General features: G+C 44.1%; 1 protein-coding gene across 2 annotated transcripts in view; it reads left to right on the top strand.

Moving 5' to 3' along the window:
- Positions 1-6,478: 6,478 nt before the first annotated feature.
- PASD1 (PAS domain containing repressor 1) overlaps positions 6,479-22,800 on the top strand; it is a 104,623-nt gene continuing 88,301 nt past the window's right edge. For both annotated transcript variants that reach the window (XM_029068126.2, XM_029068125.2), the window contains exon 1: positions 6,479-6,765. The gene's annotated coding sequence lies outside the window, so the exon portion shown is untranslated. The remainder of the gene's footprint in view (positions 6,766-22,800) is intronic.

Below are 22,800 nucleotides of genomic sequence, written 5' to 3'. Positions count from 1 at the left end.
TGTAGATTATGACATCCTAAGATTTATCACTATCACTGACATAGCACTTTCAAAGCTGGAACAGGCAGGGAACGTTTCTACCAACTCTATTATATTGTACTCTCCCAATCGCTTAGTACAGTGCTCTGCACACAGTAAGCACTCAATAAATATGATAGATAAGTCAATTGATTCTTGAAGGAAAAGGGATGATAATTAATCATAATTATGGTTTTTCAGTGCTTACTCTGTGCCAAGTATTTTCTTAAGGACTGGGGTAGGTAAAATAAAGACAAATCCGAGAAGACAAATCAGAGACAATCAATCAGTGAAATTTATTGAGCACTTTTGTTTGCAGAACACTTTACTAAGCACTTGGGAGAATACAGTAGAGTTCATAGACATGAGCCCTGCCCACAGGAAGCTTACAGTCTACATGGGGAGTCAGAGATTAAAATCAATTACAGATTATGGGGAATGAGAGTGTAAGGATATGTATACAGGTGCTGAGGATGGAGTGCTTAGGAAGTACAGATCCAAGGGCACAGGCATCACAAAAGGGAAGGTGAGTTGGGGAAATAAGAGCTTAGTAGGAGAAGGAGATGTGATTTTAAAAGGGCTGGGGATCACAGTCTAAGTAGGAGGAGAGCAGGTATTGAAGCCCCATTTTACAGATGAGGAAACCAAGACATGGAAAAGTTAAAGTGATTTGCCCAAGGTCACACAGCAAATAAGCGAGAGAGCTAGGATTAGAACCCAGGTTCCCTGACTCCCACCCAGGCCAATGCTCATTCCACTGGACCACACTTCCTACTATGCAGCTGTAATCACATCAGGTCCATATGTAATGCGCGAATGCCAGACCAGTGGCACATCAAGCAACTTGTCAAATCCCATCTGAGCTGCCTGAGGTACATAGCAAAAAATAACAAGATCTCCTCCTCCTTCTACTCCTGAGGTCCTGCAGTGTTGCGGGATCGTGCGCATCACTGAGGAGATGATGATCAGAATTCAGCTATGGTGGTGCCATCATCTGGAAATATATGATCAATTAAAAGGGTGCCCAAGGGCTTCTTCTGTGGAGAGGTTGACACTGAAGGATCCAGAGGAGGCCAGAAGAACAGATACAAGGATTTACTGAAGACAATGAAGACGAACTTCACAACACCTGAAGCATTTGAAACTTGTTATTTGAAGGTCCTTCAGGTATCACATCTGCCATATGGCTAGTGGGAATTTTGAGGACAAAGATATGTCTAAGAAATGTCTTATTCATTCATTCATTCATTCAATAGTATTTATTGAGCGCTTACTATGTGCACAGCACTGTACTAAACCTTGGAATGTACAATTCAGCAACAGATAGAGACAATCCCTGCCCATTGACGGGTTTACAGTCTTAGACAAAGGTTGAGCTCTATATGCTGCATGGTCTACTGTGGCTTCTACTCTTGTCAGGCAAAACACAGGAAGTGACAGGCTTGTCCACTGCTTTTAATGGGAAACTCCATCATCATCATCATCATCGGAAGAGAGAGAGCCGAGAGCCCCTGGGCCACCCTCAGTCCTGTGAGTTATGATGGGCATAAGCACCTACTTTATAGAAAAAAGATATAAAAAGCTTGCACATCTGTAAATGTGCAGAGAACTGAGCTATGTTCTTTCAGACCTGTATATGACTAGACTCACATCTCACCCCTGGAGCCCTACTTTACCACCTCAACCAAAGCGATGTAGAGCTGCTCAGAATCAGGTTGAGGGGAGCAGCTGTCGTTTACGCTTTGGCCATGAGCTAATCAGGAAATCTGGGAGTTGGTAATCTCTTGATCTTCAAGCGCTTCAGATCTGAATTACCAAGACCCCGATCACTAGGTAGGTGAAATTAGCACTTTTAAGCAACTTTTATAAACTTTTTCAACAAGTTATCAAGTTCACCCAGTACAAACCATGAGCACTGATTGTCTACAGATAAATACGCAACTATCTATCTTATTTTCTTCAGACTGGGGCTAATCTTAGCTAGTAACTTCATAAATAAAGTCTGCTGACTGTTTTGAGAACTAACATTTAATAACCCCACAACTTTTTTATATCTTTTCTAAACAGTTTGTAATCATTAAATAATTAAAGCTAATTCATGATTACACCATTCTCTACAAATGATAATTATTATAGACATACATACATATCCCTAACATCTTTTTACAGATGAGGAGCTTGGCATATATAGAGAAGTTAAATGGCTTGCCTAAGGATACAAAGCAAGGCAGAGGCAAGCTAGGGCCTGAGTTTCTCGCCTGTCACTCAGGGCTTAGGTCACCAAGGATTAGGATTTGTGAAGTGTTACATAAATGCTCGTTCTTATTAAACAACCTCTGGCTTTATATTCTGGTGAAGGATTTGAACAAAAAAATGACAATTTGAAGAAAATGTTTCAAATAAGAGGCATCTATCTATCTATCTTGAAGATCTGGGTTCAAGGGTTCCACACAAAGCAAGCACTCAATAAATATCATTGATTGATTCAAGATCCACCTCTGGCCTGCTGGGTGACCATGGACAAGTCATGAAACACTGCCTGAATCTCAGTCTTCCCCATCTATAAAACAGAGATGACAAATACCATCATTATTAAACACACCCTCCAAAAGCATGCTCATTGTGGGCAGGGCACATCTACCAATTTTGTTCTATTGTACTCTCCCAAGTGCTTACTTAGTACAGTGCTCTGCGCACAGTAAGCGCTCAATAAATAACTTTGTCGGATTGATATTCACAAGAATATTATGAAGATAAAAATGAGATCATTGATTTGAAAGCACTCTAGAAAGTGAAAGATAAAAATGAGATAATTGCTGTGAAAGCACTTCAGAAAATGAAAATGCTCTCCAAATGCAAGATATTATTATTCTGCAGCCTTTACAAGTAAACATTCCTGTGTAAATGTTGTTGTAACTGCATTTTCACAGGCGCAAAGAGAATGGATGGCTGGGTGTCAACCAAAGTTGTTGAATCCTTGTACTGCCAATTTTTTTTCCAAATTTTCTGGTTTCCCCCTTTTGTCATGGAAACTCCATTCCTAAATTACTGTAGTGGTATGGCACCATAATTGGCAACTGCTTATATCCTTTTCCACCACTACCTTTGAACCCCAGCATGTCCTCGCTTCCTGCTGAATCATTCAACTCCTCTCTGCCTCCTTGGTATCTTCTCCACAAGGTCTTGCCTTAGCCCATTGATATTCCCAAAGTGACATCTCTTAATTCTGCATCATTGATCTTATTTGCCATCTGTGTTGATGATATTCTCAGTCTACTACATTAAAATACCACTCTTCAAAAGATGAAAGCTGCTCCCCAGCTGCTATCTTGAGCATGCTAAGTTTCACAATTAAAAGCTAGTAATAAGCCAACTGGGTTTTACCAGCCTGATTTGTGTGGGTAGTGATGCACTCCTTCCTCTTAAATTTAATAAAGTCCATTTTCTCCCTAATGTCACAGACACTGACTCAGAGTTTGATTCAGGGCAAGTATTCTTAACCTCCCTTTGCTGAAGTTTCATTCAGCTGTAAAATACTTTGAGGTCTCAGAGGGGTGTTTGTGAGGCTTAATTAATGTGGTTCAAAACCCTGAGGACAGGCTTTCGATATGCATTGCATAACATGGATATATGTAAATGTGGCTGGTCATTTTCATGATAAAAGAACATGGATTCATGGTTATATTAATTCTAAACATACTCCTTTCACTCTGGACAAAAGAGGAGTCTTCTCCCCACAGATAGGCTCGAACCCAAACCTACAGGAACTCTCAGTGCTGAGCATAACTAGGCATTTTCCTCCTATTGTATCGAGAAAGAAGGCCTAAATATAGGAGTTTGGAGAAAGCAATTCCTATTTTTAGGCCTTCAGTGTAATATCTGTTGGGGTTGCTTCCCAAAGATAAACACACCTGGGCCCACACCTTTCAGTCCAGTTTCCTCCTGCAAAAAACACTGAAGGTCAACTCCAATGAAGCCAAAAAAATGAAAAACGTAGAATTCTAGCCTTCTCCGTATACCCTGAACAGACCAGGTGCTGGCATGAAGCACCTATTTCTGAACTCGATTTGCCCTAAGGAAGAGAAAAAGCCGAATGTGGACTGTAAAAGTTAAGAACAGTCATAGTTGGAAATGGAAAGAAGTGGGAGAAGAAACCTGATATCCCTATAGGGAAAAAAAAAAAGAAGAAAAACCTAAAGGGAAGGAAATAGCAAATGTTAAATCGGTGACTCATAGTGTTATATGACTAATCGCCTCAAAGAACAACTTGTTTTGGAGATGGAAATTTGTGCAAAATGTCTTGTTTAAGCAATGAGGAGGGATTGTGGTTCGTAATGGAGGCCCAGGAAAGCTGGGGGCTTGGAGAAGCATCCTGGGGGTTGTGGAAAAGAGCCGTGTGTGTGTGTGTGTGTGTGTGTGTGTGTGTGTGTGTGTGTGTGTGTGTGTGTGTGTGTGGGGGGAAGGTAGTAACAACACCTGCCCAGAGCTTGTCTCAGCACCAGAGGGGCTCGGTCTTGGGGACAGTGCTGTCACCTGCCACTTTGATCTGTGAAGTCGGGGTGCATGATGAAGCTGGGCAGCTCTGGGGATAGACAAGTACCCCAACTCTCCCCTCCCCTCCCCATCCCACCTCCCATCCCCCTGCCCTTTGCTGCACCTGCCACGTTGGAAGCAATTACAAGAAACTTCCTCTTCCACAAGCCAGGAAGGTGTGTGCATTTTTGTTTGGGGGGGAGAGGGGGATGGACACCCCAGGAGAGACAAGCAGTAGGCAAAACCTGGCATCCTCTCCCCTCTCTCCAAGTCCTTTGGTCCGACCCCCCCACCCCCCACCCTCCCGACCCCCTGAGCTTCCCTGTGTGGGAGGAGGAGGAGGAGGAGGAGGAGGAGGAGGAGGAGGAGGAGGAGGAGGAGGAGGAGGAAGGGGAGGAATGAGACCTGTCATCCTCTTGGCAACCTCAGCTGACTCCAGCGCCTGGTTTCCAAAGCCGGGCCGGCCCGGTTGCTAATGATGTCGTTAGGCACCGAGCTCCTGGCTGACCTACTTTCCTCGGGAGCCCGCTCGCTGGCTGGCTGGTTCCCTCCTCTTCCTCGGGGTCAGGCACGAGGTCTGTCGGCCGCACAGATGGGGCCGGCAGCCCGCGGCGGGGAGCCCAGGGCCGGGCCGGCCCTGCCTACCGCGCTCCCCAGCCTCCCGACCGCCCTCTCAGCCATCGCCCCCGGCCCCCAGCGCATCACCCCCACCCGTGCCCTCATCCTTCCCCCTCACATTCCCCTCTCCCCTGAGCCATCCTCCGGACCCTCCCTGCAGCCTCCCTTGCCTCTTCTCTCCCTTGCCCATCCTCCCTTGCCCCTCTTTTCCCTTGCCTCTTTTCCCTTGCCCCTTCTCTCTTGCCCTTTCTCTCTCTTGCCCCTCCTCTCCCTTGCCCCCTCTCTCCCTTGCCCCTCTTTTCCCTTACCCCTCATTTCCCTTGCCCCTTCTCTCCCTTGCCCTTCCTCTCCCTTGCCCCCTCTCTTCCTTGCCCTTCTCTCTCTTGCCCCTCCTCTTCCTTGCCCTTCTCTCCCCTGCCCCTTCTTTCACTTGTCCCTTCTCTCTCTTGCCCTTCTCTCCCTTTCCCCTCTCTCCCTTGCCCCTCTTTTCCCTTACCCCTTCTCTCCCTTGATCTTCCTTTCCCTTACTCCTCCTTTTCCTTGCCCTTTCTCTCTCTTGCACTTCTCTCCCTTGCCCCTCTTCTCCCTTGCCTCTTTTCTCCCTTGCCCCTCTTTTCCCTTACCCCACATTTCCCTTGCCCCTTCTCTCCCTTGCCCGTCCTCTCCCTTGCCCTCTCTCCCTTGCCCCTTCTCTCCCTTGCCCTTCTCTTCCTTGCCCCTTCTCTCCCTTGCCCCTCCTTTCCCTTACCCCTCCTTTCCCTTATCCTTTCTCTGTTTTACATTTCTCTCCCTTGCCCCTCTTCTCCCTTGCCCCTTTTCTCCCTTGCCCTTCTCTCCCTTACCCCTCTTTTCCCTTACCCCTCATTTCCCTTGCCCCTTCTCTCTCTTGCCCCTCATCTCCCTTGCCCCTTCTCTCCCTTGCCCCTCTTCTCCCTTGCCCCTCTTCTCCCTTGCCCCTCTTCTCCCTTGCCCTCTTCTTCCTTGCCTCTCTCTTCCCTTGCCCCCTCCTCTCCCTTGCCCCTCCTCTCCCTTGCCCCTCCTCTCCCTTGCCCCTCTCTTCCCTTGCCCTCCTCTCCCTTGCCCCCTCCTCTCCCTTGCCCCTCCTCTGCCTTGCCCCCTCCTCTCCCTTGCCCCTCCTCTGCCTTGCCCCCTCTCTCCCTTGCCCCCTCCCCTGCCCCCTCCCCGGCGCGCTCCCCGCTCATGGAGAGGAAGGAGGGCGGGGAGCGCGCCTCGGAGGAGGAGGAGGAGGAGGAGGAGGAGGAGGAGGAGGAGGAGGAGGAGGAGGAGGACGGGCTTGAGTTACACAACCGGTCGGGGCAGATTGCGCTGCAAATGTGAGTTTCACAAGTAAAACATTGGGTCAGCGGAGAGTCCATTTTTTTCGTCCCCCGAGACATCCCCTCCATGCGCCCCCCGCCCATCCAGCCTCCAAGTCCTAGGGTGGCCGCCGTTTAGGAGGGGCTGGTGCTGAGCGGAGGCGGCGGCTGCGGAGAGGTGGCACCCCGTGCCATGGTTCCTCTGGGCACCGGCACCGGGTGGCTCGGCGGAGCCTTGGAGTCTGGCATGGGACTGAGCGCCGAGCCTTAGACACAGCTGGTGAGTAGCAGGGGGACCCCAAGCTCGGGGGTCACTGGTGGGGAGCCCATCGCCTGGATTGATTGATTTTTGGGGGGGGGGTGGAGAGGTGGGAGGTGGTTGCTGGGATGCTGAGGATTCCCACTGCAGATCATCCTCTGCAAAGGTTAGGCGAGTTTGTCTCAGCAAGGATGAGGAACAGGATCCAGCAGAGAAGCTTAAGGGGGCGAGGGGGAGGAGGGGGGGTCCTCTATTCCCGAGTCCCAACTGTGCCGAAATAGCCCTCAAAATCGTCACCTGAAAACAGTGCTCGATTTAGATGATTTTTCGAAGGATTTCCTCCCTCCCCCGCCCAGCCACCAATGGCTGAGCGCTTCTCCCAAGGACCGAGCCTCAAGGACTTGTTTTGGAAGCCGAAGGGCTTTCAGCCTTCCTAAATCTGCGGCGGTCCTTTAGTATTTCCCCCGCAAGTTGCCAGTGCATGTCGTTGACTTGGATGTACAGTGTAAGCCAGCCACGGGAAAATGAGAGATTCGTCGAATCCTGGCTGCTGGAGATTTGGTGGAGCGGGACAGCCGTTTTTACCGACACGCTGTCAGATCGAGGCCCAGAGAGGGGTACGGGAGGGAAAGTTTATCGAGCCGGAGGCTCGGAGTTTACCTGCGGAGGCTTGGGAGAGGAAAATTGAATTATGCGACCCAAATACCGCGCAGAGTGGGAAGTAATTAGCACAGATCATGAAGTGTCGCTCTGCGGTGCTGAGAAATCACTAGAAAGAGAGGGCTGTGATTTATTCAGGATTCAGGAAACCGATCAAGTAGTAAACTATGAAATATCAGGCCTCTTACAAGCAGAAGATCTTTAAAGACTACCTCCTGAGGTATTTTGAAAGCAAATGACAGCACAACGGTGAATATGCGCTTTTCTCGGTGAAAAATGTTCAAAATACACATCAAAGTTAAGGCTACACGTGATTGATGTGCTGTAATGGAAATTTTAGAACGTTTGTTCCTGTTAAAAAGATCACAATTCTAAGAGTAAAATCGGAAGCGTTATATATGACAGCCTCTTGAAGAACTCCACAAGTAAATTGTTACAGCGGAACCAAAAAAACGCTGGGATGGGGACGAGGCATCAACTCATTGCAGGCAGGGAATGTTTCTATCAACTTCGTTCTAGCGTACTCTCCGAGTGCTTACTACAGTGCTCTGCAAACAGCAAGTGCTCAATAAGTATGACTGACTGATCGACATTTAAAAATTCTTTAAGGCTGTTCTTTCTGAAAAAAAAATTCCATCTGGGGGATAGGTGGGCTTAAATTTAAAAATCTAGGGAAATATGCATATCCCCAACACAGATTTTTGCATTTTCCTCTTTTTCACGTTTTTCAAATGGAGTTGTTGATCAAATTTAGGAGAGCCAATAATCTGTCTGTATGAACAGTAGAATGTCAAAAATGAAGCTTTTCCATCATTTTGCTATGCTACATTTAAGGATGTATTTTCACTTTGGGAAAGTAGCAGTGTATGGAGAGCACTGCTGATGGTACAACTCGTGAACTATAAATCCACATGCTGGTGATGTGACCTGGACCTCATCAAAAGCTCATACAGAAAATGCCATGGAAATGAAACAAGTTACTCTGTAATATTCGTAAGGCTTTTTGTGGGAGAGCAGGCATAATATTTTGCTGAGGTTCTTGGGTCAACAGACTTCAGAGGAATTACTGAACTCTAGATGAGGCATGCTATTCGAATGTGATTTGGCTTTTGTAAAGAAATCAGGGCAAGATAGTGTTGTCAGGATGCACTTTCAAGGAACTTGGCTCTTTCTAAATACTAGAAGTGAAAGTACATATGCCTCTAAGTCATTCACAGTGTATAAAAATGTAAGGGAGATAAAAATTACACATAAACACCTCTTATGTGATTATTCATATTACTGTCTGTCTACCCCTCTAGATTGTCAGCTCACTGTGGGTGGGAAACATTTTTGCTAATTCTGTCGTAGTGGACACTCCCAAGCGCTTAGTTCAGTGCTCTGCATATAGAAGCACTCAATAAATGCGACCAGTTGATTAATTCGACATAACGTATTTAGTGAAGTTTTGGGTGTGGTGATTTATGGCCGTATGATTGAAATGACGCTCTGCAAGATCACGCAAACTGCATAGACAATTCTTAAATAACGCAGTGAGGCACCAGTGTTTTTATTCCACCTAATAGGGAGAATTCCATCCCTTACCTTTTCCTCTACTTCATTACATTTTTCGGTAAATTAACTTTGGGAAAGCATTGGAAGAAGATCAAGGTCAAGGATCAGGACTTGCTTAGGAAATATCCTCCTCTCGTTCTTGATGTTCAACCTATAGTTCTGTTATTCATTCATTCATTCAATAGTATTTATTGAGCGCTTACTACGTACAGAGCACTGTACTAGGCACTTAGAATGTACAATTTGGCAACAGATAGAGACAATCCCTGCCCAATGACGGGCTCACAGTCTAATCAGGGGAGATCAGGATGTCTATCAGGATGCCTATGGAGTGAAAAGGATTTGCTTTCCCAGGTGTCCCACGTAAAACCTAAACTGCTTCAGGTTTTATAATAAAGCTCAGCCCTGAAGTTTTACCTAGAAGCAGATAGGAAACTGGTGATATTTAAATTAATAATTGAATTATTCTTAGCTATGACATTACTTGCAGATGATTTCTTCACTTGAAGTAGTCTTTTTCCTTCCGTAAAGACAGAATTTGATTTTCTCTGAAGCATATCTCTTCTCACTGATTCTAAAACATCCTGTCCCAGGAAAAAAATGGAACGTGAATTTATACCACCAAATGCTAGTGAACTGGTGGAGAGCATTTGAGTCACAGTTCTGAAAATATTTACGTTTTCGTTCCAAGTGCTGCATATATGCGGAATGAACATTGGATTTAATGGTCTGAAAGACTAGGCTCCATTGCTTCCTGAGAGACTTCAAACAAATCACTTACCTGTACTGTACTTTAATTGCACTCCCAATGAAAAGGAGGAATAGGAATTCGTTCCAGGACTGAAATCTTTGAAAATCAAAGATTGCCTGATCCTTATTTTACTCACTGGAGAAGGGAAAATACTAACTATTGGTGATGAGGGGTACACGATGTAGCCGACACAGGAATCCCATGCTCCCATGGATTCAGTATCTTCAAATGTCAGAACAGGACCTCTAGAAATGAGGTTCTGAAATACAGATAGCCGAACAGCATTGAAACAATGCTCATCACAACAGTTTTACGAGGTGGGATGTGTAATTTAAATACGATACCAGGGCAGCTGCTCTGTGCTTACCTGAATTTGGAGGACAGTAAATGAGTGCAGAAAAATCATTTTTAAAAAACCCAAAAAAACTCCAATACCCCACAGTGAAACACAAACCAGAACAATGCAACATACATTTGAAATTCTGAAAGACATCAGTGGTTGATATACCAGACTGATGGGAATCAGGGATAGGAAGTCTCATTTAGAGAAGGGGTTTGGGATTTTGAAGCTAAAGGACTGATCAGGCTTAGGCCCAGGCCCTGCCTGTAGCAAATATCATCATCATAATCTGTTGGTATTTGTTAAGTGCTAACTATGTGCCAAGCACTGTTCTAAGCACTGGGGTAGATACAGGGTAATCAGGTTGTCCCACGTGAGGCTCACAGTCTTCATCCCCATTTTACAGATGAGGTAACTGAGGCACTGAGAAGTTAAGTGACTTGCCCAAAGTCACACAGTTGACAGGTGACGGAGCTGGGATTAGAACCCATGACCTCTGACTCCTAAGCCCGCTCTTTCCACTGAGGTGCGCTGCAATGGATACTCTTACATGGTTATAGGGCAGAAAAGAATGTTGGTTTCTAATTGGTCTGTTCAATCACCCCACACATATAGATGAAAATTTCACCCTCAGTAGATCTCCTTTTAACATAGAAGACTATTGACACATCTCTAACAGAATACTGTGGTGATTTGGCATATATCTGTTAAATGCCTGGTATCTATTAGAGATAGGTGATAAAGGTTTTCACCTCTGGAATGCTTGATTTAAAGTTGTCTAAACTGCGAGTAGCTGATAGATGTGGTAAGAAAAGTCAGGCCTTTTGGCTTTAGATTTAATGAGGTTCTCCATTAGATTATTTTACCTATGTAACATGGCTGAGAGTTCTGAAGAAATATGAGTATTTTCAGGAGAGTTTGTGATTTTGGCTGGATTGCTAGTGCACAGGTGTCTCAACCTCCCTCCATTACAAGTCCTTAACATTCATTTTGTCTATCTGATTTGGTAAGGAAAGGAAAGACTTCATACAAACTTGTACGAGAAATGTTGCACGATATGCGCGAGCCAAAATTTTCCCCAAGGAAGTGCCTCATGGAAAAAGATGTACTGAAAAACCGTTCTGGGACTACCAAAACCTGACCCTCTCTGCTAAACCTCAAATCATCTCCATTACTTCTGCCTAGAGTTTATTGCTTCTGAGTTCCTAACTGAACTTAATCTGGTCACATAATGAAATGAAAACTGTTTTTGAACACCTACACATCAACATATACAGTACAAAGCTATCTTTCTCTATCAGTCGTCCGGCAAGCTAATTACCTTTAACCATCCCTCTGTCATTTCTCTTTCACTATAGAGATCAAATTTTAAAATAAATGATTGGTTTGGCATTACCCACCATTCACAGACTCATTCTGGCTGAGAATCTCAAGTGGCAAAAGTCAGTATGGAGGAGTATAGGGAAGTAATAGTGCCGCATTGAATGTTGCCAAAAAGTGTAGGAAATTCATATTCTGTGCCTCACCCTAGGACATAGGTTGGAGCTCATCTGCTCTTTTAAATATGGAAGGCAGTCAAATTCATCCTTGACTGCTGAAGGCAACTGAAAGAGATAGATCCTCCAGAGTCCTGTTCTCCTCCATGGCTGCATCAGCATTGCCATTAAAAACACTCCTGGGCATATTCATTCATTCCATTTATATGGTCTGTTTGCATAGAGATTTCCTTGGGACCAACCCAGCTTACTCTTCACTTTAAATCCTAGGCCAGTGCTACAGGTCATGAACCATGAAGCTCTTAGGAAAAAACAAAGAATAAAGTAAGAATTAAAACAAAAGGTAGAAGAACAATTTGAAGTCGAGCAGACAGTGATCTTTGTATGTAGGTGGAGGGGTGATTCATAGAGATGAAGTTCTTCAAATAAATCCTGTCAAGTTGAGAGGGAGTCTGGAAATACTAAACTCATAATTTCTTATCTATATTACAGGCACAGAATTTGAAGAAAAATACCTTGAATAATAAATTGAATATTCAGTGATCAAAAAAGCCTTTTGAGGTCGATTCAAAAGATAGAGACGTGTTAATTGTGCAAAATAGATTTTTAGACCGTCACTTTGGTACGGATTAAGCCTGTGAATGTAGGTTTCAACAATTTTACTGAATAAGTTGTTCCATTATTAGCTCAGCACAGAATTAACATAATACACAACAATTACAGAGGACATTTTAAATAAAGAGGCCCACACCCTTTAGTTCAGGAAATAGAGGAGCTGTTTGGCCCATCTCCCTATTTCTGTAGTAGTATGACTAATACTTGAAAATGTGTTTGTTTTTTTTCTTTAAACTGAAATGGATGTTTTGTTTACTTATGTGACATTGGTACTTGAGTCAAAAATCCATCTGATCTTATTCATTTGGAATGTAGGTTTCAACCTTGGGACTGTGTTTGGTTGCCCTTTTGTTCTTGTGAACACAGTTTTTCTTTATCTTGTCTAATATGGGAAAATTACTGTAGAATATATGATTCGGGAAATCTGGGCAAGTCAAACTTCTGAATGACCTGGATTCCTTGGCCGTAAAGTGTGGGTTGCTAATACTTGCCTCCTTACAGTGTTCTTCAATGGGCTAATGAGCAGATAATGATTTTTAAGGACAATGAACTCCTTCTAAGAACCGAGTTTTCTCTGTTCCTTCTAAGTGTAATTGAAAATATTTGATTCTAAAAAGGCAAATGTGAACTAGATGTTTTGTAATCCCCAAAGCCCATTCTGTAGATCAATGTTATTGTTTAGGATTGAGCTTCATTTTTAACAGGAGTTCTGAGTCACTTTCACTGCTGTTCCCTCTATAATATAGTGGTAAGTGGGAGTTACCACAGTGGTGGGAGCAGTTAGTGCCAAAATGTGTAGGAAATCCATATTCTGTGCCCCATCCTAGGACATAAGTTGGAGCTCATCTGGTCCCCGGGGGCCATCTTTTGGGTGTCATATCAGGTGACTGACAGGCCTACTGCTTCTTGTGGTATAATTTGCTTACCCTATTAGTGCCAACAGGGTACTTAGTCTTTTCTCAATTAGACCTTTTTGCTTTTAGTTTCTTTTGACCGGGATTGTCAGTAGAAAAAACTGTGGACTCAATCTAGAAAAGACTGGCTCACTGTAAACCTAGAGCGAATCTCTTCCACTGTGAATAAGTAGCCAATCTGTAGCTCTTAGAAGTTGTACTGAATTTAAATCCAGATGGTTTAAAATTGGTCGCCTTTATGAAAATTTCTCCTGAAAATTAGGAGTGAGGAATAACAACAATTGTGGTATTTCTCAAGTATTTTCAATGTGCCAAACACTGTGGGCCCAGATCATTGCACTAAGGGATATGGATGGATATCTGACCTGTTCTCAAAGATTTCTCAGGAAGGGGGCTAATATAATTTTTTGAGTATTTTCTCTGTGGCCAGCACTATATTAAGCAGTGGGGTGGTGACACAATCGAAGAGAATCCCTGTCCCACATGGGGCTCCAAGTCTGAGGAAGGGAGAATGGGCAATTTATCCCCATTTTGCTGATGAGGAAACCGAGGCATAGAGAAGCTAAATGACTTATCCAAGGTCACACAACAGACTAGTCGTGGAGCCAAGACTGGAATCTGAGTCTACTGATTCCCAGTCCCACTCTCTCCATTAGGCCATGTTTTAAAACAGTAAAAGTCATTTTGCAAATGCATTGCTTAAAAGGGAAACACTGATAAAGCGAAATGCTTTGGCCATGGCCAGAACTCTTTGAGCATTATTCAGAAACCAAGATCAACAAACATCTCACACGAAGGAGGTTGTGTTGATGTACATACTGTTGAACGGGACCCTGAAATGTTAGCTGCTCTGTCTCTGGTGTCCCTGATGGTAAATGGTCTGTTATGATCTACACCCCTTCAGATGATTGTGGAATCTCTCTAGGTTGCAAGAATTTCTTTCTTAGGTTCCTCTACAGAAGCAGTGTGGCCAAATGGAAAGAGCACAGGCCTGGAAGTTTGGAGACCTGAATTCTAACCTAGACTCCACCCCCTTCCTGCTATATGACCATGGGCAAGTCTCAACTTTTCTGTGCTTCAGCTTCCTCGTCTGTAAAAATGAGGATAAGATACCTGTTCTCTCCTCCCAGTTTAGATTGAGAACTCCCCCCCGCCCCAGCCCCTACCATCCCCCACCAGTGAAACAGGAAGAGTGTCCGATCTGCTTATCTATCTACCCCAGCACTTAATAGAGTGCTTGGCACTTAAGACTTCACAAATACCAGTCATTATAATCAAACTTACTTTTGTCCTAATTTCAGTCCATTTGCTCCTCTTTGGTCTTCTGATCAGCACACTTTTCTAAAACCCTTCATAACAATTAGGTTATTCTTTAGCTTTTACTTCTCCACAGTCTCCAACCCCAATTCCTTTAATCTTTCCCTACAAACCTTGTTTTCCATTCCTTTAGTCATATCTCTTGCCCTTCCCTGGACCTTCTATAGTCTTCACACATTCAAGGATGATTGATTGAACACTGGGTTCAAACAGGGTTTGGCAAGGGCAGAGCAAAGTGGAAGGATTATTTCTCAGATTATGTGGTCTAACCCTATTAATATGTGCTGATAACCGTGCTGACTTTTTCAATACACTAAATTGCTGGTCACTTATGACCCCCAGATCTTTTTGGATCACTTGGGCATATTCAGTTGTCCCATCTCCTGTAGGGTATTTGTCTTTTCCTTCAATACTTTTTAAGGTATTTGTTAAGTGCTTACTACCTGCCAGGCACTAGGGGTACATACAAGTTAATCAGGCTGGGAATAGTCCCTGTCCCACAGAGGGCTCACAGTCTTAAGCCCCATTTTTCTGACGAGGTAACCGAAGCCCAGAGAAATGAAGTGATTTACCCAAGGTCATACAGCAGACAAGTGGCAAAGCGGAATGAGAGCCCAGGTCCTTTTGACTCCTAGGCCCATGCTCTATAGACTAGGCCACACTGTTTTCCTAGGCCACACGTGCATTTGTCCCTATTTCATTTCATCCAATTTGACTACTCACCTCTCTTTCATTTCCTGTATCCCACTGCCATCACATCCTTGATTGAATATAACCCAAACAGAGCCCATTATGTTCTCCCTTAAGGGTTTCTTCATTTTCATTTTGCTTGTCAATATTGGTGCCATCGCTAGCTTTCTAGTTCTTCAGGCCTGGGATTATTGTCACCATCTTCAACTGCTTTCTTTCCATTGATCTCTTCATCATTATTCCTCCATTTTTTTCTAAGATCCATCTCATTGATTTTGATTGCTACCCCTTTACCAGAGTGCTACAGTCGATCCTATTCACCTCTCATATGAAGTTAAATCTCCTAATCATGGGCTTCTTTTAGGCCTCATATCTACTCATCACCCACTCTCCCTTATCTCACTGACCTAACTAACTCTAGTCACATTCATGCTCTTCTCTCTAACCAGACCACCCTCACTTTATGATTTTCCTTTTCCATGTACTACATTGTCTATTTCATCATCTAATCCCAGCTCCACCACTTGCCTGCTGTGTGACCTTGGGCAAGTGACTTCACTTCTCTGGGCCTCAGTTGCCTCATCTGTAAAATGGGGATTAAAACTGTGAGCCCCAAATAGTGCAGGGACTGTGTCCAACCAACCCCGTTTGCTTGAATCCACCCAAGGGCTGCAAGCTTGTCCTCTACACTGTAAACTCATTGTGGGCAGAGAGTGTACCGACTTGTTATATTGTACTCTCTCAATGGCTTAGTACAGTGCTCTGTACACAGTAAGCACTCAGTAAATGTGACCGACTGACTGACTAGTACAGTGCTTGGCACATAGTAAGCGTTTAACAAATACCATGATTCTCATTATTATGGTCTGTTTCATTCTCCCTGCCTTAGTGTCCTTCCCTGCTGTCTACACTTAGATTTGCCCCTCCCTTCTTCCAAATGCCTCCAAAGACTCATCATCTCCACAAAGCTTTCAGACTTACCCCACTTAGCTCCAGCCATTCCAAAAACTCACATCATCCTTTGTCTGCCCTATCTCCCCAAACCACTTGACAGTTGAGTGTATAATATGTGAGAATAGCTATAAAATGTAGTTAAATATGGTTTCTGCCATTTTCAGTGTTATATTCTATTTATGGTTTGTCCCTCCCATTACACTGTAATTACCCCGAGAGCAGGACTGTGCCTTTTGTTTTCCATGTTAGCTCCTACTAGGCCTAGATTAATGTTCTGTTTACAGTAGGCACTCAATAAATTTAGTTGACTGATTGTCTGACTCAGAGTAAAGTCAAAATTGGCTCCCGGGCTAGATTTAAAAAATCATTTTAGGATTATTTTGGAGAAAAATTAAATCTTGGAATGATGCAGGTACTCCAATAGGAAATAGATGTGCGAGCAAGTAAACACTTCACTTGGGCAGGTAATAGGGGAAACATAATTTTAATTTAGAATGGGAGTCTTATTGGGTTTTAACTGAAATCTCTTGTCTGATATTTCAAACTACTTGACCTAATTTATGAACATTTTGTAACCATGACATTTCTATTTGAAGAACCAAAATATAAAGTGTCATGGGATTTTCCAGTATAATTCTGTTTGTTTTGTTCACCTGTTAGGTTATCAATTAAATCGAACCAATAATGAACTGAAGGGAAAGTTTCGTGATGCTTTGAAACAAAGGTACACTTTGATATGTGGTGGAGCAGGTGGAGGATTCTAATGCTTTCTTCAGTTTCTCAGAGATACAGACTTATAAAACAGATCTATCCAACTGCCATTCTATTCTGTTCATAAAACCTTCGATCTTTCAAAGTTTCTTGACCAAGGACTCACAGATTCTGGGACAAAATACTCTAGCACTACATTCTGTATTTGAATGTAATGGAAGGAACCATCCATCTGTTACATCTGTATTGTATCTTGCCTACCACCACACCATAGAAACTGCCATTACTGGGTGAGAGGATGAAGCCCAATACCAAGCCCAATACCCAAGCCCAATACTCTGATAGTGGTCAAAAGTAGGTGTCCTCTTTGATATCCATTCTCAAGTTTGGGGTTATGCCAACTAACATCCTTAATGCTTTCATCTCTACATCCCTATCCTTCTCTCTAGTAGCCCACATACACTCTTTTCTAAATGACCACCACCTCCTTATCCGGCTTCTCTCCCACACACCCACTCCCCACAAATCTGTCCTAATCCCCCACAGAGACCTCCAATCACTTGACCCCCTTCATTTTCTAAAATAATCATGTCCTATTTGGTCTTCATGCCCAAACTATCTTCTGATGCCCTCAACACCACCCTATCCACTGAACTCAACAACCTCATTCCCCTATCATTCCGCTGATCTTGTACCATTAACTCGTTCACCTCCACAGTATGCTTCCTCCACTCCTCTGCTTAAGTGTCAGGGCACTGCTAGCAGAAATCCAGTCACGTGGCTGACCTCGTCCATTTCAAACTCATCCTCACCTGCTTTAATTCTGCCCTCTTCTCCTCTCAGCAACAGCCCTTCTCCATTCTTATTGACTCCCAGGGCCATTGCCCATGCCAGCTGTTCCAGGTGTTAATCTCCTTCCTCCAGTCCACTCCCCCCCAACCCCCTAAAGACCTGTCCACATACTTGAAGCAGCATGGCGAAGTGAATACAGCATGGGCCTGGGAATCAGAAGGTAGTGGGTTCTAATCCTGTTTCCAGCACTTGTCCGCTGTGTGACCTCGGGCAAGTGACTGCACTTCTCTGGCCCAAGTTACCTCATCTGTAGAATGGGGATTGAGACTGTGAGCCCTATGGGACAGGGACTGTGTCCAACGTGATTTACTTGTATCCACCCCAGTGCTTAGTACAGTGCCTGGCACAAAGAAAGCGCTTAACAAATGCCTCAATTATTATCATTATTATATACTTTATTGATAAAATTGAAACCATCAATTGTGGCCTAGTGGTAAAAGCACAGGCCTGGATTCTAATCCTGGGTCTGGCACATGTCTGCTGTTGAGAAGGTGTAACCTTTGACAAGTCACTTAACTTCTCTGTACCTCAGTTACCTCATCTGCAAAAGGGGGATTAAGAATCTGAACCCCACATGAGACATGCACTGTAGATAGCTAGTATATACCCCGGTTCTTAGTACAGTATTTGACACATAGTAAGCGCTTAACAAATGTCATAAAAAACCTCGCCTGTTTCTCTCTAGTCCCACCTCCTGTATGCTCTTCGACTCTCACATCTTTTCCCACAATATCTCAAAAGGAGATCTCTTGCTTCCTCACAGAACCTACCCCCTCCACCAGGGTCTCTGACCCCTATCCTTCACACTTTATCAAAACACTTGCCCCTTCTCTTCTTCCCTCTCTGGCTACCATCTTCCACTGTTCACTTTCCAGTGGTTCCTTCCCCACTGCTTTCAAACATGTGCATGTACCCCCAATCTTAATAAAAACCCCTCCCTTGATGCTGTGGATCCCTCCAGTTATTGCCTAATCCCCCCTCTACCATTCCTCTCCAAACTAATTGAGCCAGTTGTCTACATCCACTGCCACCACTTCCTCTCCCCCATTTTTCTCCTTGACCCGCTCTAATGTGGTTTCTGTTCCCTTCATTCCATGGAAACGGCTGTCTCAGAGGTCACCAGTTACCTTCTTCTTGACAAATCCTGCAGCCTCTACTCCAGCCTAATCCTCCTCAATCTCTCAGATGCCTTCGACACAATGAACCATCCCCTTCCTTTGGAAACATTATCTGACCTTGGCTTCACTGACACTCTCCTTTCTTGGTTCTCCTCCTTTTACTCTGGTGGCTAATTCTCAGTCTCTTTCACAGTCTCATCCTCTGTCTCCCATTCCCCAGCTGTGGAAGTCCCTCAAGGCTCAGTTCTATTCTCCATCTGTACCCATTCCCTTGGAGAACTCATTTGCTCCCATGACTTCAACTATCATCTCTTTGCGGATGATCCCCAAATCTACCTCTCCGACCCTGACCTTGCCGTCTCTGCGATCTCTCAAACTAAACATATCCAGGACAGAAATTCTCATCTTCCCACCCAAACTCTGTCCTCCCTTGTCTTTCTCTCACTGTGAACACCACCATCATCCTACTCATCTCACAACCGTAGCACTGGCATTACCCTCAACTTATCTCTCTCATTCATCCAACATATTCACTCTATCCCCAAATCCTGTCAGTTTCACCTTCTCAACAGCTCCTGAACACACCCTTTCCTCTCCATCCAAACTGCTACTATGCTGATACGAACTCTTATCATATCCTGCCTTGATGATTTCATCAGCCTCCTCACTGACCTCCCCTGCCTTTTGTCTCTCCCCACTCCAGACAATATTTCACTCTGTTGCCCGGATCGCTTTTCTAAAAAAACTGTTCAGTCCCCATCTCCCCACTCCTCAAGGACCTCCCAGTATTTACACATCCACCTCTGCATCAAAGAGAAATTCCTAAATGGTAGTTTTAAAGCACTTAATCAACTCATCCCTCATTATCTTACCTTAACAGTTTCTTACTACAATCTAATCCTCACACTTCATTCGTCTAGAGTCAAATTTTTCACTGTACCTCTACCTCGTCTATGTTACCACCAGCCCCTTGCCCACGTCCTCCCTCTGTCTGGGTACTCCCTCCCCCTTCAGATCGAATAGATGATCTTTCTCCCCACCTTCAAAGCCTTACTAAAATCACATCTCCTGCAAGAAGACTTCTGGGATTAAGCCCTCATTTCTGCTACTAACTCTCCCTCTTCATCACCTATGCACTGGGATCTGTATCAATCATATTTACTGAGCACTGACTGTAAGCAGAGCACTCTACTAAGCGCTTTGAAGAGTACATTATAAGAGAGTTGGTAGGCATGTTCCCTGCCCACAGAAAGCTTACATTCTGGAAGGGGAGACAGATATTAATATACACAAATAAATTATGGATATGTGCATAAATGCTGTGGGGCTGAGGGAGAGGCAATAAAGGGTACAAATCCAAATGCAAAAGTGATGCAGAAGAAGAAATGAGGGCCTAGTCGCAGAAGGCCTCTTGGAGGAGATATATCTTCAATAAGGTGAGAATAGTAATGATGGTATTTGTGAAGTGTTTAATATGTGCCAAGCACTATTCTAAGCACTGGAAGAGTGATTGACTGTTGGATATGAACAGGGAAGGCATTCCAGGCCAGAGGCAGGTTGTAGTGAGAGGTCAGTGGTGAGATAGACAAGATCAAGGTACTAAGAGTAGATTGGCGTCAGAGGAGCAAAGTGTGGGGCCAGGTCGTAGTAGGAAATCAGGGAGGTGAGGTAGGAGGGGAAAGATGATTGAGTGCTTTAAAGTCGATAGTAAAGAGTTTCTTTTTGATACAGAAGTGGTTGGGCAGCCACTGAAGGTTCTTGAGGAGTGGGGAAACATGGACAGAACATTTTTATAGAGGAATGACCTGGGCAGCAGAGTGAAATCTAGACTGGAGTGGGTAGAGACAGGAGGCAGGGAAGTCAGCTAGGAGGCTGATGCAGTAATCAAGGCAGGGTAGGATAAGTACTTGGCTTAACACGGTAGTAGTTTGGATGGAGAGGAAAAGGCAGATTTTCGAAATGTTGTGAAGGTCGAAATGATAGGATTTAGAGACAGACTGAATATGTGAGTTGAATGAGAGATGAGCCGAGGAGTTCTGTACCATTTAAGCACTTGGTATTCACCCCACCCTGCTTATGTGCGTATCTCTAATTTATTTATATTAATGCTGCCTCCCCCTCTAAACTGTAAGTTCCTTTCTTATGCCCCATTTACAGATGAGGTAACTGAGACCCAGAGATGATAAGTGACTTGCTTAAGGTCACACAGCAGACAAGTGGCAGAGTACCGATTAGAACACAGGTCCTTCTGACTCCCAAGCCCATGCTCTATCCACTAGGCCAAGCTGCTTCTCCTTGTGGGCAGAGCACATGTCTATGAAGTGTGTTGTATTGTACTCTCCTAAAAACTTAGTACAGTGCTCTGCATGCAGTAAGTGCTCAATAAATACCATTGAATTATTGATAGATTAGTTTAGCCAAGCCTTTCTTGAATCAATTTTTAATTTTTGCTCGAACAACTTCCTGGGGTAACAAATTCCAAGAATCCAAGTTCCAAGACCACCAATTACTTTGATTTTATATTTTTGTATTGGCAAGGGAAAATTAGCTTCTGTTAACCTCCTCCTCCTCCTCAGACTTCCATGAGAAATTTTGTTTAATGGGACCATCATTCTCTTACTGAGAGGGTCAATCCAATATTTATTAAACATTTGCTATGTGGCAAGCACTATTTTAAGCATTGGGATAGATATAAATTAATTAGGGTGGATAGAGTTGCCCTGTCCCACATGGGACTCACAATCAATGAAAAACAGGTACTGAATCTCCATTTTGCAGTTGAGGAGACTGAGGCACAGAGAAGTTGTCACTTGCCCCAGTTGATCAAATAGGTAAATGCCGATGTCAGGATTAGAAACCAAATCCTCTTGCTCCCAGGCTTGTGCTTTATCCACTGTGCCACACTGTTTCATGTTGCTTGCCAAAAAACTGACCAGATTGGCTAAAGTCCCACTTTTGGCAACGGTGGTGGTGGTGGTAGGAGAGTAAGGGCTCTTGTAGATTCTGGTGTGAAGTCGTGAAGCAAAACAGGAAGAGGGAAATTAAAAAACAGTCACACACAGGTTCTGTCAGGAACAGCTCCCTGCGACTTATTACTTTCTTCAGCCTCCAAAAAGGACTCCTGGAGTAGCCACAGGGTAATAATAACTAATAATAATTGTGATATTTAAGCACTTAATATATGTCAGGTACTGTACTAAGTGCTGGGGTAGGTACATGATAATTAGACCACAAGTAGGAAGGACAACAGGTATTGAATCCCCATTTTGTAGATGAGGGAACTGAGGCACAGAGTAGGGAAGTGATTTGCCCTAGGTTTCACAGCAGGTAAGTGGGAGAACTGGGATTAGAATTGGTTCAGTAAGTGCTATCTAGCTTCCCCCATTTCCCTCTGCTCCCCCTCTGCTCCTCCCCCTTCCCCCTTCACCTCCCCTCAGCTGAGCCCCCTTTCCCTCTGCTTCCCTCCCCTCCCCCACTCTCTGCTCATCCCCCTTCCCCCTTCCCCTCCCCTCAGCACTGTGCTCATTTGTATATATTATTTATTACCCTATTTATTTTGTTAATGAGGTGTACATTCCCTTGATTCTATTTATCGTGATAATGTTGTCTTGTTTTTGTTTCATTCTGTTTTGCTCTGCCGTCTGTCTCCCCCGATTAGACTGTGAGCCTGTCATTGGGCAGGGATTGTCTCTGTTGCCGAATTGTACATTCCAAGTGCTTAGTACAGTGCTCTGCACATAGTAAGCGCTCAATAAATACTATTGAATGAATGAATGAATGATCAGAACCCAAGGATCTCTGACTTTTAGGCCTGTGCTGTTTCCACTGGGCCACAAAGGCAGACAAGAGTGGTAGCTTCTGTACTCAATGATTGCTGTTCGCTTCTTAGTCTGGAGTGTATCTTTCCTGCTTTTTTTTCCCATCCCTTCCTCCGACATTTTTGGATCATCTACCTTGCCCCTGTACTACTTTGATTTCCAGAGAGTCTGGTCACTTTAATAGTGATGAAATCGTTACTCCCAATCTCATCTTCACTGTAAGGGAGAGTGTCCTGGAAATTTGGGTTTATTAAGGAAAGTGAGCA

The sequence above is a fragment of the Ornithorhynchus anatinus genome, chromosome 6, assembly GCF_004115215.2.
Source record: "Ornithorhynchus anatinus isolate Pmale09 chromosome 6, mOrnAna1.pri.v4, whole genome shotgun sequence".
NCBI classification, from domain to species: Eukaryota; Metazoa; Chordata; class Mammalia; order Monotremata; family Ornithorhynchidae; genus Ornithorhynchus; species Ornithorhynchus anatinus.
This window is presented reverse-complemented; position numbering and strand designations above follow the sequence as displayed.